The sequence below is a fragment of the Brassica rapa genome, chromosome A07 (assembly GCF_000309985.2).
Source record: "Brassica rapa cultivar Chiifu-401-42 chromosome A07, CAAS_Brap_v3.01, whole genome shotgun sequence".
In the NCBI taxonomy this organism is placed as follows: Eukaryota; Viridiplantae; Streptophyta; class Magnoliopsida; order Brassicales; family Brassicaceae; genus Brassica; species Brassica rapa.
In genome coordinates, this window is record NC_024801.2 from 9,355,767 (window position 1) to 9,372,561 (window position 16,795).

The following is a 16,795-nucleotide window of genomic DNA, read 5'->3' on the forward strand; positions in this document are numbered from 1 at the left end:
GTTTTTCATAGTTTCTATTACATTTTCACGTTTAGATTTCAATTTGTTTTGAAACAGATTTCAAGGTTTCAATAGTAGACATTCACAACTGTTAGTAAATGAACAATTCTAGTCAATATATAAATAATAAATAATCCATCATTTCAATTTAATATTTAGAGTTTAGTTCTCTGAGGTATAATGACCAATAATATGTACGACATTGACATAATGTTTTATATATACGATAAAATTTGAAGACCCTCTTTTCTATATATTTTCAAATTAATTGTAACGTGTTGTAACTAATAACATATTTTAAAACTATGTAATTTTAAAATTAAAAACGGGTTGAATAAAAATAATGCTATTGTTGTTTTCACAGTTTAAAGTTCCTTATCTTTTACTATTAACAGTTTAAAATATTTAATATTTTTTATATTAATCTAATATTAATATTAATTATGTGCCCCCGTCAAATAATTAGTCTGCGTCCGCCACTGGATATGTACTTTATTGATACTCATTCCCTGAGTAAAGCAAAGAAGAAGAGTGAAGCGTCAGTCATTCGGGATTGAGAACCAGTGCCGGCCTTGAAAATATATAGACCGGAAGCAAGTAAAAACAAATAAGGCCCATTCATAAGTTGTTTGTAAATGATATATATATATATATATATATATATATATATATATATATATCAAAAACTATATATGTATGAAGAAAATAGCACTACTGTCAATCGAATTCGTCACCTTGCGTTCCAAAATAACTATGTTTGCCACTAGACAAGCTAAGAATCTTTGTAAATAATTGGCCGGAATATTTCTTTAAAAAGCGAAGGCCGGAAGCTTGAGCTTCCTCTGCTTCCGGTCAGGGCCGCTACTGTTGAGAACACATCAAAAAGAGATCACCAAACGAAGATTTTATTCCGACAAACGAAAAGTACAAAATCAATCAAGATGGTTGCAAGATATTATCTCATCCTTTTGAAAGATTGATATGCCTTTAAAAAGAATGAGATGAAAAGAGAAATCTCTCACTAGAGATAGGAGAGAGACAACCTTTTGATTTGCTATACGTTTTTACTATTTGTTCTTTTATTTTACTAGCTCGTGTTAAAGTTTGGTAATACTTTCAGAGTTAACGATATTTTTTGCAACTTATTTAAGTGAAATTGCTCAAATATAACAACGTAATATTATAGGAGACATACTTTCGACCTATAGATGATGAAGGCTTCAGAAATGATTTCCTTAACCTAATCAAGCTTTCTGGCCAGAGCTGGTTTCAAGCATAGTAAGATAAAAAAAAGCACAGTGAAATAAATATTTACAAACAACGTCCTCAAAATATTAATTGTTGATACACATATATATCATTCGGCTTTCAAATTATTATGAATATATTAGTTTAGTAATTGTTTCAGATCCCATAAATCTAAGGACCAGTCCGGTTTTTAGCTAACCTAATCATTGGCGATTTAGAAAAATCCTCAACGCTTCAAAAATCTTCTTCACGCTAGTAATTTATACTATATAAAAGTTGAGGTTGTAAGCCACTAAAGACGTTCATGTAGGATTTAAAACTTCCAATCGTATTATAAAAAATCAGCATTCTAATTTATTATTTTCGAAAATGTCAATATTTCAAATATCAAATAAGGTAAAATAATAAAATTTAAAATATTATAAATGTACCAACTTAGTATCTATAGTAAATTTTCGAAACTTAACATAAATAATTATCCAATATAATAATTAATTTTTAATTTTTTATATTTAAAATAAATAGAAATAAATATCAAATAAGCTATCAAATATAGTAACTAATTTAAAATGCAAGACTTTAAAAAAATTATAAACTAATACAAATAAGGCAACACTAACAAAATTAAAAACAATATAAATGTGTTAACTTAATATCTATAATAAATTTTTGAAAATTAACATAAATAATAATCAAATACAATAATTTAATGAGAAATCCCCCCCCCCTTTTAGTTATTTTCACGAAAAATAGATTTGAAGGAGAAAATGACCAAAAAAAGTTTTATAAAGAGTAAATATACATTTATACCCTAGGGTTCACTAATCTAGACCTAGGATTTAGAGTTAAGGGGTGGAATGTCAAAATTTTAAAAACTAAGATTAAAAATTTCAAAATAAAAAGGGTTAATTTTGGTCATTTTCTTTTTTGAGTGCTATTTTGGTGACAAAAACTTAAAATGGCTATTTGAGAGAATTGTCCTTAATTAATTTTTTTTAAAAAATATGTCAAAATAAATAGAAATCAATATCAAATAAGCTAGAGTAACAAAGGTTAAAATATTATAAATATATCAACTTTATATCTATTATAAAGTTTCAACATTTAACATGAAAAAAATAATCATATAGTAATTAATTTAAAAATGCAAGACTTCTTAAGAAATTATAAATTTACAACACATGATTTCCATATAGGATTTAAATCACAACCAGAATTAGACATATCATAATCTTAATTTTTTATTCATAAAAACGTCAATATTTACAGAACTTTTTAATTTAAAATATAACATAAAATGGAAATCGATATTAGATAAGTTAAACTAACATAATAAATATTGACAATTTGAAAAATTACTTAAAAATGATAACATATTATCTATACAATATAAAACTTGCGGCTATAAGGTATTGAGCACGTCCACATAGGATTTAGAAAATTCAGTCAAAATATGACAAATCATCATTCTAATTTATTATTTTTGAAAATGTCAATATTCCAAAAACATTTCTTTCAAAATAAATAGAAACTAATATTAAATCAGGAAAAAGAATAAAATTAAAAACCTTATAAATGTATTAACTTAATATCTGTAATAAAGTTTTAAAACTTAACATAATAATTATCCAATACAATAATTAATTTTAAAATTTTGTTTATTTAACATAAATAGAAATCAATATCAAATAATCTAGAGTAACAAAAGTAAAAATATTATAAATATGTCAACTGTATATCTATTATAAAGGTTCAAAACTTAACATGAAATAGTTTTTGAATATAGTAATTAATTTAAAAATACAAGACTTTTTAAAAAATTATATACTAATATAAATAAGGGGGGATTTGCCAAAAGTGGCTTACAACTTGATTTTGAATATAAAAGTGTACCCCAATTATGATTTTGAATACAAAAGTGACTTAAAACTTAAAACTTGATTTCACAATTATGATTATCATCAGTTGGGTAGAATTTGGGTATGTTGGTCTGATGATGTCGAGATTGTTCCAGCGTCGATAAGTGCACAAATGATATCTTGTTGGGTCAGGATCAAGAGTTCGGGGGAAATAATGCTGGCTTCTTTTGTCTACGCTTTTAATCATGCAAATGACCGGAAAGTTTTATGGAGGGAGATGGAGGCTGTAGCTGCTTCTGCGGTGGGAAATGTGTACCCTTGGATTGTCCAGGGGTATTTTAATGTGATCCTCTCATCTGATGAACACTCACGAGGCACTCATCTAGGAGCAGGTAACAGTGCCATGAGAGATTTCCAGGATGCTGTCAGGTATTGTGGACTTACTGATCTAGCTCAAGTGGGTTCGGTTTTCACATGGATAAACCGTCAGGAGGAGAATCCAATCAGTAAGAAGCTCGACAGAGTTCTGGTAAATAGTCAATGGCTATCTGCCTATCCGGTCTCTTTTACTACGTTTGAAGCTGGAGGAGTATCTGATCATTTAAGGATTTGGACGCAACTTAAACCTGCTGAGCCAACAAACCGGAAGCCGTTCAAATTTCACTCATGTAACTAATCATCCACAGTTTCTAGAAGTTGTTGATCATAAATGGAACTCTCTACCGCAGCTTCATCACTCTAGGTTAGCTTTGAAAATGTTTCATAGCAAGCTCAAGGGGTTAAAAAGTGCTCTTAGAGAGCTGAACAGGACCATGTTTGGGGACCTTCCGACTAGAGTGAAGCAAGCATTGGAGGAACTCTGTTCGAAACAAACGGTGGCTACTGAATTTCCCTCACCTGAAGCGTTTGAAGAAGTTTCGGCAGCTTGGGAACACTGGCCCCATATATCTGGTATCGAAGAGCAGTTCTATTTTCAGAAGTCAAGAGTGCAGTGGCTGGGTCTAGGAGATCGTAATAACTGTTTTTACCACAACGTCTGTCAAGCCCGGACATCAAAGAATGCTATCAGGAGGATAATAGCAGCTGATGGTAGGGTCCTAACGGACTTGCAAGAGATAAAGGGTGAAGCTGCTTTGCATTTCGAAACCTTCCTCAATAGCCAACCGATCAATTTTGATGGGGCCTCTATGGAATATATGCAGGAGGTAGTTGAGTATAGATGCCCTACTGCAATGGCAGCGGAGCTTGTTAGGCATGTTCAGAGTGAGGAAATAAAGCAAGTCTTATTTTCTATGCCGACAAATAAGGCTCCTGGGCCAGATGGGTTTCCGGTGGAGTTTTACAAGGCAGCTTGGCCTGTTGTGGGAAAAGATTTTATTGTGGCGGTTCAGTCATTCTTCTTATATGGACTCATGCCTCGAAGTACAAATGCAACACTCCTATCTTTAATTCCCAAATCAGCAGAGGCTGATCATATGACTGACTATCGGCCTATTTCTTGCTGCAATGTCGTCTACAAAGTTATATCTAAGATTCTTGCCAGGCGTCTCAAGGATACTTTGCCATCAGCTATTGAGAAGAACCAGTGTGCGTTTGTTAAAGGTCGTCTTCTCCTTGAAAATGTTATCCTCGCCACAAAACTAGTGAAGAATTATCACAAGCTGGGCATCTCCACTCGTTCAGCCATTAAACTTGACATATCAAAGGCTTTTGACACAGTGCAATGGTCATTTATCGAAGCTACTCTTAGAGCCATGGGTTATCCGGCTCTTTTTGTTACCTGGATCATGAGATGTGTGGACACTGCTGCCTTCTCAGTCTCGGTTAATGGTGAGTTGGAGGGTTTCTTTTCTAGCTCCCGGGGAATCAGACAAGGCTGCTCTCTTTCTCCGTACCTGTTTGTTATGGTCAGCAATGTCCTATCCAGACTCCTTAATTCTGCGGTCCTTAATAGGCGTATAGTGTTTCACCCACTTTGTATGCCACTTAAGTTGACACATCTCAGCTTCGCTGATGATATTATGGTATTCACAGATGGAACTCCTTCGTCATTAGAAGGTACTATTGAAGTCTTTGACGAGTTTGCTACAATATCAGGTCTATGCATAAACACAGCAAAGTCCATTGTATTTGCAGCTGGGAAAGATAAGCAAATGCTTCAGGACAAGGCGCTCTCTGTTGGTTTCTCGATCTCAGGTTTACCGGTTAAGTATCTTGGCCTGCCTCTTACAACAAAAATAATGTCTAGACACGATTATGAGCCTCTTCTCGCCAAAATTAGAGCGCGGTTTCAGAGTTGGACAAGCAAGTCATTCTCCTTTGCCGGTCGTCTTATGCTAATCAAATCTGTTATTGCCAGTATAACAAATTTCTGGAGCTCCGCTTTCTGCTTACCTAAATCATGTATGGACGAGATTGATAGCATGTGTTCTGCGTTTCTTTGGAGTGGTTCCCCAACTGATACTACTAAAGCAAAAGTTCTTGGAATGAGGTCTGCAGGCCGTTCAAGGAGGGAGGCCTAGGGGTTAGAAGTATCAGCGAGGTACAAATGGTATTATCTCTTAAGCTAATATGGCGTTTGTTTGATGGTAATAGCTCTCTTTGGGTGGATTGGGTGAAAACCCACCTCCTACGTCAAGAGTCTTTCTGGGATATTAAGGATACTGGTTTAGGATCCTGGGTTTGGCGGAAACTACTGCAGTTGGGGGCCACTGCAAAGCAGTTTATCAGAATAGAAGTTCACAGTGGACAGAATGTGAGGTTCTGGACTGATCTATGGCATCAGTTGGGCAGATTGATAGAAGTTGTTGGAGAAATTGGTACCCAAAAGCTTGGTATAGCGAGATCAGCCTTGGTTTGTGATATGAGGAATGAGGGTCACTGGAGGTTCAGGAGGTGTCGTGACAGACATATGAAGGACCTTATTCAGGCAGTCGAAAACCATAAATTCGAAGAAGAACAAGTGGGCCAGGACGTCATTATATGGAGGAGGAATGATACTAATTTTGGTAAAAGCTTCACTACCTTTGAGACATGGAAACAAATCCGTCTTCACAGTCCAGCAGTACCATGGAGTAAGGTGGTTTGGTTTCCGCTGGGTGTTCCAAGGTTTGCTTTCATCACCTGGATCGCTGTAAGGGACAGGTTGTCAACGGGCGATCGCATGCGTGCTTGGGTACTTGTTCAAGGTTGTCTATTTTGTGGGGAACCAAATAAATCAAGGGATCATCTCTTCTTTGCTTGCCCATATACTTATACCTTTTGGATAGAGGTGATTGGTACATTGTTAGGTCGCCCTCCTGAACCGGACTGGGAGAGCACTCTTGTGCATCTAACAACTCATGGGTTTGATCGGCTTGTTTCTATTCTTTTGAGACTTACTTTCCAGACAACAATCTACATGATTTGGAGGGAGAGAAATGACAGGAAACATCTCAAGAAGCCTAGACAAGTAACTCAGCTAGCGAAGTTGATTGGAAAAACAGTGAGGAATCGCATATCATCGGTAAAATATTCGGAGAAGCCAGGCCTGCGAGGATTGATGCAACTCTGGTTTAGCATGCATACTTAGGCTTTAGTTATTTTTGCCTCACATGTACTTAAATATTCTTTTCATTGATGATTAATAAATTTAACATTTCATAAAAAAAAAATGTACCCCAAAATCAATCAAATGCAAAAGTAACCCAAAAGCCTATTGAAATTACAACAGTCTCCTTATGAACAAACAAAAAACATGTATTCAGCCTTCTCTATGATGACTTCTTTGTAAGTCTTCTCGTTCAGTAGATCTTAAAAATAATTTTATAATTTTATAAAAAATATTTTGATGGGAAAAATTGAAATCATGTAATAATAAACATTTCTCAATGATATAATTTAGTTCATCTGAAATGAAATTATTTTCAACGTAGATGAGTGAATGTATATTGGCTCATGAGTCATTGGTTTCAGGTTTGGTAACATATGTTATAGTATTGTATGTATCTTTAGGGCTAGATTCTGAAATCTTACCTTCATTTTTTTTTCCAAATCGACCCATATATGTTTAGAACTATCTAATAACTTGATTTAAACACTTTCTAAGTTTCTTTTAAGTTTAAGAAAGTGTTTTTGCATAAATCGATTTTAGGGTCTGGAAGACTCACATAAGACTTAAAAAGAAGTCTTCTGACACATCCCGTCTAATTTTAGTAGAATTTATGGTTCCCGCCTAAATTTTTTACAAAATTAGGTTTCTCGCCTTAATCAAAAGTCTTCCATAAGTCATCTAGGAATCTTCTAGAGGAAGTATTCTCATGGATTAGATCTTAAAAATAATTAATAAATTTTATGAAAAATATTTTCAAAGGGAATAAATCAAAAATCATGTATTTAATAAACATTTCTAAAAGATGGAAATTTAGTTTTACTGAAATTGAATTATTTTTAACATAAATTAGTGAATGTAGATTGAGTCATGATAGTCTTTGGTTTAGGGTATGGTAACATGTGTTATAGTATTGTTAGTATTTTTAGGGTTAGATTTTGAAATCTCATCTATTTTTTAAAAAATTTGTCCTATATGTGATTAGTGACTATTAATAACTTGATTTAAATACTTTCTAAATATCTTAAAAGTTTAAGAAAGTGTTTTTTTTTTTGCTTAGTTATTTGATTATAGGGTCTGGAAGACTCACATAATACATCCCAAGAAGTCTTCTGACATATCCTGCCTAAATTTTAGTAGAATTTAGGGTTTCCGCCTAAATTTAGAAAAATTTAGATTTCCTGCCTAAATTAAAGTCTTCCAGAAGTCTTCCAGAAGTCTTTTAGGGAAAGTTTTCTCATGTATTAGATCTTAAAAATATTTAATAAACTTAATAAAAAATATTTTGAAAGAGAAAAATAGAAATCATGTATTAATAAACATTTTAAAATGATAGAATTTAGTTTTACTAAATTTGAATTATTTTTAACATAAATGAGTAAATGTAGGATCTAGAAGACTTTCCAAGAAGTCTTCTATTCCTAAGAAGTCTTCTATATCAAATATATTTAACTTAATTGGAATTTTTGTCTCCATATTTAAAGAAAATTTACACATTCTCTTTTTTCCTCTCAAATGACTGCAACAAAAATATAATGTTTCTCACTCTAAAACTCTCCAACCTCTCTCTAATCTCTTTGAACACCAAGACACCAAATTTAAATCCTTTTCTCATTTTTTTCTTATGTCTTCTCACAAATTTATCTTATTTTTGTGATTTTTTATTACATAGTTCTCATCTTTCACTTATTCAAAGGTAGATCTATAAATGTTGGATATGTATTATTGTGTGCTTTATATATTAAATTCTAAAAAGCTATAGATTCAACATATTGTGATTGTTTTGTTTATTATTTAAGCATTAAAATTATATTTTTGTAGTTTATATCTGTTTTGAAACATTTGAATGTTTTTGAATTTGCAGGTTTTTCAGATCTGAGACTGACGTTGAAAGACTTCTCAGAATACTTTCGGAATACTTCTAGACAAGTCTTCTAATGTATTTTATGTTAGAAGACTTCCCACGAAGTCTTCAGAAAGTCTTCTGCCTAAAGTGGTACAAATTTTGGATATGTATTTTTTGTGTTTTATATATTGGATTCTAAAAAGTTATAAATTCAACCTAATGTGACAGTTTCTTGTTTATTATTAAGCATAAAAAATGTTTTGAAGTTTTCTTTGTTTTGAAGTTATTTGAATGTTTTTGAATATGTAAAATTTTAAGATCTAATTCATACTTTGGAGGAATTCTCAGAAGACTTTTGGAAGACTCTCAGAAGACTTCCCAAGAAGTATTCTAATGTATTTTATGCTAGAAAACGTCCCACGAAGTCTTCAGGAAGTCTTCAGGAAGTCTTCCAAAGTTTTCTGCTCAAAGTTATACAAATTGTGGATATGTATTGTGTGTTTTAAATATTAGATTCTAAAAAATTATAGATTCAACCTAATTTGATTGTTTTATTTATTATTTAAGCATAAAAAAATATTTTTGAAGATTTCTATGTTTGAAGCCATTTGAATGCTATTGAATATGCAGATTTTTCAGATATGAGTTAGAGTTTGGAAGATTTCTCAGAAGACTTTTGGAAGACTCTTTGAAACTCTCGGAAGACTCTTGGCAGACTTCTTGAGAAGTCTTCTAATGTATTTTATGCTAGAAGATTTCTCACGAAGTCTTCGGGAAGCCTTCCAAAGTCTTATGCCCAAAGTGGTACAAAGGAATGATGTCAAGTGGAGACCAAGCTTATCTATGTTGAGGGATGATATCTAGTTCCATGTATAATAGTTTTGTTTATGGTCTGTTTTATGATTTGTATGTGCACTATTTTGCTGTGAATTCTTTTGTAAACTTAAAGAAATGTTATTCAAATTTTTTTTATAACAATTCTACCCACTCATAACAAAACACAACAACACAAAAACTTAGTCAAATTTACTAAAACTAAAAGAGAAGACTTCACAAAAAAAACTTAGTCAAATTCACAAAAGATCAAATTTGAATTTTAAATGAAAGTTGAGTTTTTTTTTAAATTTCATGTAAGTTAAAAATTATATCTTATGATCTAAAAAGACACATTAAACACACGACTTGATATTTTTGAAGTTACTTAACTCTTTTGAAAGTTAACACTTATGAGGGAGACTTATAGAAGACTTCTCCGTTTAGCTAGAAACATTATTAAACATCAATGTTTGTAACTTCATAATTATCACCAATTAAGTTATGAATTCGACTCAGTAGTCCCAATATTGACTAATAAACATGAATTAGCAAGAAGATATTAAAAATTCTTTTTAATTTTGGATAAATTTGAAGTTTAATAAATATTTATGTAGAAGACTTCTTTTGAAGTCATCCATGGAAGACTTTAAAAGAAGTCTACTCTGTGTAGACTTCAAAAGAAGTCTTCTGTTTATGTCATTTTTGCAATTGCAAATTCACGAAGAAATATTTCTTAAGAAGTCTACTCTAAAGAAGTTCTTTGTAAATATTTGCTTACTTTTGAAATTGATTTTTTTCGAAATTCCCAGAGAAGACTTCTCGGATAACATGTTACTTTTGAAGTCTTTTGTTTAGGTCATTTTTGAATTTTGTAGAAGTTTTCTCGGATAAATATGTTACTTTTGAATTTGAGCAAAGTTGGTCAGAATTTTGACTTTTTGTAGAAGACTTGTAGGGAAGTCTACCTAGAAAATATTTCAAAAGAAGTTAAACTAACATAATAAATAGTAACAATTTGAGAAATTACTTTAAAATGGTAACTATTGTAGCAGGATGGAAAATCAAAAGCCAAATAGTAATACTAACAAATAAAAATTATATATTTTAAGTATATAGTAAATCCAAAATATCTTATATAAATTAAAATGGAAATTTCATGCAAAATAGTTAAAGTAACAAAAGCATCTAAAAATAAATTTACTCAATCCATAAAATAAAAAATTTCGATATGTGAATTATTGGTGTGACCCATAAATAGTTGTCTAAATTTTGAAGAGTTTCTAACATCCTAAATTAAACGTACTTCGAAAGAAAAAAAGAGGAACTGAAAAAGAGATTAAAAAATGATTGCTTCAGCTTTTCCTTGAAAATGATCTTAGAAAATGTTTTAATAAGAACAAAATTCTGTTTTTCTTTACTTTGTTAAAAAAGAATAAAATTCTTGCTATAGTGATTCACTTATGGGGGAAGCACGTAACATGGAAAGAGTGGGGGTACTTCTGGGCTTTGAGTTGATCAAAAGTACAAAAAAAAATTATTTAGTCATTACCAATCTAAAATTTAATAAATATTATATATCATGTTTGACACAAATTTTTGGCAGGCAACAACAATCGTACCAGCTAATATATGCTTCTATGAGGCGAATGTAAAAGCGGGTGTAGTCTATAAGATTAAGAACTTCTTGGTCATCGAATACAAAGCAAGTTCCATGGTGACTTCTCAAAGGTTCTTAATCCAATTCACTCAGTAAAGAGTTTCCTTACATGTAGAACATGCTGACCATGATACTTTGAGTCAACAATTAAGGATTTGTTCTTATGTTGAGTTTATCGAAGTGGTTTACAAGAACCGGGACCTATATGTTGTCCATATAAAATATACATGATTTTATCATATGATGTTTTAATGATATTACTATTTCATGTAGACGCGCATTGGAATCTGGTTCTCATCAACTATGAGAACTTTCGACTACCTGACTGCTGAAGCTACTGGTATCACCAATGGTGTGATTAATAATAGAATAAACGTTTATTTGAAATTAAAAAAGTAAGCACATCTTTCTTTGTGTCCATAGTTCTTCTAATCTTAGATACACTCTTTATTTGTTGGAATTGTGTGAGCCCATTTTATTTGTTGGAATTGTGTGAGTCCATGTCCAACTCTATATTATCCGATTAGTATGATATTGTCCACTTTGGGCCTAAGAGGCTGACCCGCATGGATTTACTTTTCGGCTTCTTCCAAAAGACCTCGTACTATTAGAGTTGGACATCTTTTTATATATTATACACTCTTTGTCTAATTCTCCAATGTGGAATTTAGTTTGTTATCTCACATTCTCCCTCTCAAACTAAGGATCACATTCATCTTGTGTTCCACAACTGACTTCCAGAATCTTTTGACTTGATCTCCGTCACACACCTCTCATTCCTAACTCATAGGATACCATTAATCTCTCGAAGGGTATATTGGTCTATTGCAGATTTCTCGTCAACCGCTCTGATATCAATTGTTGGAATTACGTGAGCCCATAATTATCTGATTAGTACGATATTGTCCACTTTGGACATAAGAGGCTGACCCGCATAGATTTACTTTTGAACTCCTTCCCGAAAGACCTAATACTATTAGAGTTGAACATCTATTTATATATTAGACATTCCTTATCTAATTCTCTAAAGGGAAACTTAGTTTGTTATCTCACATTATTCATCATCTGGGACTAATTGTTCCTGTTACTCTTTGGGATAATGTTGCTGCCAAAAAAAAAACTCATGAAAAGTGTTGACAAAGCAGCTATTGTGCCTCTCGCTACAACAATGAATCCAAAAACATTCGAAGTTTCTAATCTCAAAACACATAACTATAGTTGCCTACTATTCGTTATGAGAGTATAATATCTCAGTTAAGAAATCATTAAGCCATTACAATGAATACAACTTATTAAGACATACCACCATTTAATTTCTTATTGTATCGTGTAGACATATTCGGTTTGTTCTCCACTGCTTTCACAAGGATTTTTTGTAAGGATATTTAACCACCTAGTGATTTTTTGACATGGTATATACACTCACACGCATCTACGTCACCATACTGCAGTTGTGTTATTTAATATAATAATTATAATTGGTATAAATTTATGTTATGTGTGGATATTCTTAGTGACTTAAAATCATTTGAAACAAAATATAATCATCCTAACCTTCCACCATTTTATCACCAACATTCTATTCAGGGGTGGCAACTAAACACAAGTAACTATTTTAATTTACTATTTTCAAAGATATTGTTTCTTTCAGAATAAACAAAAATCAATATAAAATTTTGTAATTGAAAAATAAAAATACTAAAAGGGGATTAACTTGATATTTGAACAAAATATTAGAAAATTTAAATAAGAATTTCTAAAGAGGAAAAATATGTCTTAAATGAATGATCTTAAAATAAAATCTATATGACTTTAAATACACATAAATTATTGAAGTTAAGTCGACATAACATCAAGAGTGTTTACATTATAATTTAAAACACCAGTAAAAATATGTCAAATAACATTTTAATTTAATAATTATAAAATATCAAAATTTCCAAACAAATATATATCTTTCAAAATATAATGAAAATAAATAACAAAAATATAAACCAACAAAGCAAATATGATTAAAAGAAATTAACTTTATTTGTGTATTAACTTTATAAAAAAAATTGGAAATTCAACATTAGAACTTTACTAACAAAAACAAATAGTTTTAAAGAGTGCAAAGTTTAAAAATGTCAAATATTCAAAGAATGATATATGCAAAAATACAATAGAATCCAATGTAAAAATTAAACTAACAGAGTAAATATTATCTTATAAAAATAACTTGAGATTTATAAATTATTATAATTTTAATATCAAAAGAGTTTAACAGAACAATAACTATGTGCACAAGCTTATTTACGATAAGTACTATATGCTTTTGAGAATGTTCTCATAATTTAAGAACAATAATAAAATATGGCAAATAATAATTATGTCAAACTTATTCAAAAACACCAATTAAAAATGCCAAAAAACTATGCTATTCAAAGTGTTTATTTATCATAGAAATGTTCTTATACCAAATTTAATGAAGCAAACTAGTTAACATGAAAAACATTCTCAGAAAATTATATCAAACATATATATGTCAAAATAATGTTTAAAATACAAAAGATATATATGTCAAAATTATTTATTATAAGTATTTTTTATTTTAAAACTATTGGTATAAATTTAAAAATCATCTAAATTATGATTAGAGTGATTAAATATTAATTAAAAATTATGTAGGGATCCTAATCAATAAAATAAAAAATAAAATTATGAGAACTTCAAAAAATTTAAGAAAAAATCTCAACTTTATAATAGATATGTTGTCTAATATATTTGATATCTTATCGTTATTATTTTAAAACTATGCAAGCAGTTATCAAATTATGTAATAGGTTTCAAATGATCTTACAAATTTCATGTTAACCCCAAAACAAATATATTATTTATAATACCAAAATAATACATATTCAAATAAAAATAAACTATAACCTATTAAAATACATTATAAAATCATGCAAGCTTCACTACCGTAAAATTACTAGATCAAGTAAAATATAAATTTAATAATATAGCTTCTCTATTAGTATCTCAAAAATTCTTAATGTTGGTTAAATTTCATTATATATATTCTAATTTTTATATTATCTAACAACAATTATTTAATTTTAGTTAAGGTTAATCAAAATATTTACAGTAAAATTTCTGAATATACAGAAAATAAATAATAGTCTAGCCAACAACATAATAAATGAAAGGGAAGAAAATTTAATATGCATTCATCAGCATAATATTATGATATCTAACGGTACTAATCAACAAAGTAATAAAAACAAAATTTATAAACTTATAATAGTTAAGAAAAGAAAATATCAAGATTACAATGAAGAGAATTTGTACTCCCTACACACCAAATATCTCCTATTTGCACTCCATACCCTATATCCCTCTAATTTTCTTCCCTCCATCATTACCATTTTCCTTCATTTGTATGGTATCCCATCTTTGTAAGTATATTGAGCTAATTTGCTCCAATGAATATCCGAATTATAATAAATATATAATAACATGTATGTATTGTAAAAAGATAGGTAAAATATACAATAAAATTAGTTATAATAGTATAGACACAATTTATATGCATTGAGCAATCTTTATTATAAATAAAAAGTAAAATTTATATTTTTATGATTGTATTAATACAAACAAATATATATTAAATAGTAATTATTTAAAGCGTAAAATTTATAAAACAAATATAACAATAAATAAGAAAAAAGAACATCATTAAATACATTTTAATAAAAATAAAATTTATACAAATCATCTATTTTATAAATTGTTATAAAATTAAACTAAATTATTATAAAATTAGATAAAATTATTAAAACAGACCGCGAGTATTAAATCTAGTGTCAGAATAAAAGAAGGGGGCACCTTATCTTTGTAACATAACAAAGTTTTTGCATCCCATCTCATAAAAGGTAACAATGGTATGAAAATCTATATGGCACCAAAGTTTTCGCGTCTCATCTTGTAAAAGGTAACAATGGTTGGTACCAAATAAAGAAGAAGAAGGTAACAGTGATCTAATTGGACACCTATATGGCACCAAAGTTATAGCAGATTGGACTAGTCTTATTTTTATATACCAAAAGCCTACTTTATTAAATTGTTCTAAAATTGTTCTTGGTTTTGTAAGATAAAATGTAGCATGTCTGGGCCACATACGTTTTAGTCCATTACAACATATTCAATCTTAACACATGCATATACACATGCTTCTGTTTTTATTTTTCTTTTTCTTTTATTTTTAACATTAAATTTAATATAATCAATCCAAAATAGAAATAACTTTCTGATTACAAATCCGGCTCGAACGAAAACATTATAATATTCTAATATTTTCTAACTAGCTTCGCTCGACCAATCACTCATGGTGCGTTCCACTAGATAGGGTCTAAAATCCTAGAGTATTGGTTATTGTTCTCAACCTTTGACGAGAACCATGAGATGGTAAGATTGACATGGTTTCTCGGATCTCGGGACTTCCCATGTTGTCTCTAGTGTAGCTAGTATTCGATGAATTCACCGAGGCTTGTCACGATCTATGAAGCGTTAGACGAATATGAGAAGAGAATACATAGAAGCACTAACCTAAGGACGGGTGCCCTTACACTGCCTGCATAGACTCAACTTCGTCCCCATATAACCAAATCAGAAAGAGGGACCCAAAGATCACCCAGCCCAAATTGGAATGCAAAAAGTTGTTTTGAGGAAACCGCTGCAACACAAACCGTTAATTTCTCAAAATCTCGCCAATCGCCACAATCGAGAACCAAAAGCGATTAATTTATTATCATCAAATGATAAATCCAGTGACAATGGTACATCGATCCCAATGAAAACAGCGCAAAAACCAATAGGCTTTGTCGACTAAGCTTCAAGGAGGACCAGTTACACATCACCGGGAAGAGGAGAGACAATTGTGAAGGAGAACGCAATACCGCATCAAACAAGCCATGGACAACTTCTTCGACACTGCGACACTGAGCATCTCTGCAAGCCAAACACCAAAACCACCGACACACGCCTGCGGTTGTGTCTAATCTTGAATCCGAGTAATGAGACCACCAAATCTCTCAAGGCGTAGCTGAAAGGTTGCGGGAACGTAAGACGCCGAGGATAACATGATAGACCCACAAACATACTGCCGTTCAGCTTCTGCCAAAAGGAAGCATCCCGACGAATGCACACCGGATCTGAAGCTTGAACCACCCTACCCCCTTCATGTGATGCCCACTCTGCAAGTAGCTTAAGGGGCCACCTGTATAACCCCAAAGAGCTGACTACACCTACACCCACCGCACTGCAAGCCACGTTGAGATTCCAAGAACAAGTCCTAGACCGGCCTGGATCTCCTCGCAAAAGAGACGGTGTCGAAACGAGACTCCATATCCAAGACCACAACAAGATAGAGAGAGTGGCGAAAGTATAGTGAAGTAAAGACCAAAAAAAAGCTTGAGAGAAGAATGTTGCCGGAACGAAACATAAATTCAAAAGAAAGAATTACTTCGAGAAAGAGAGTCACTTCTAGAAAGAGAGTAAAGTAAAAAAAAACTAGACAATAAGTTCTCTCTAAGTAACTAATGTATATTTGACTTTTATGTAGCACAATAATATATGTGATACCGTGCACAACTATCATTTAGTTGCAAAATTATCAAAATTAATAAAACCGTTAGGCAAAGATTAATAAATTAGAGATGTAATCTGGGTGAATAAGTGATTTGGAAGACAAGAAAATCATAGGTTGTGTTGTGGAAAAGATATGAAACGGACAGCTTGTAGGG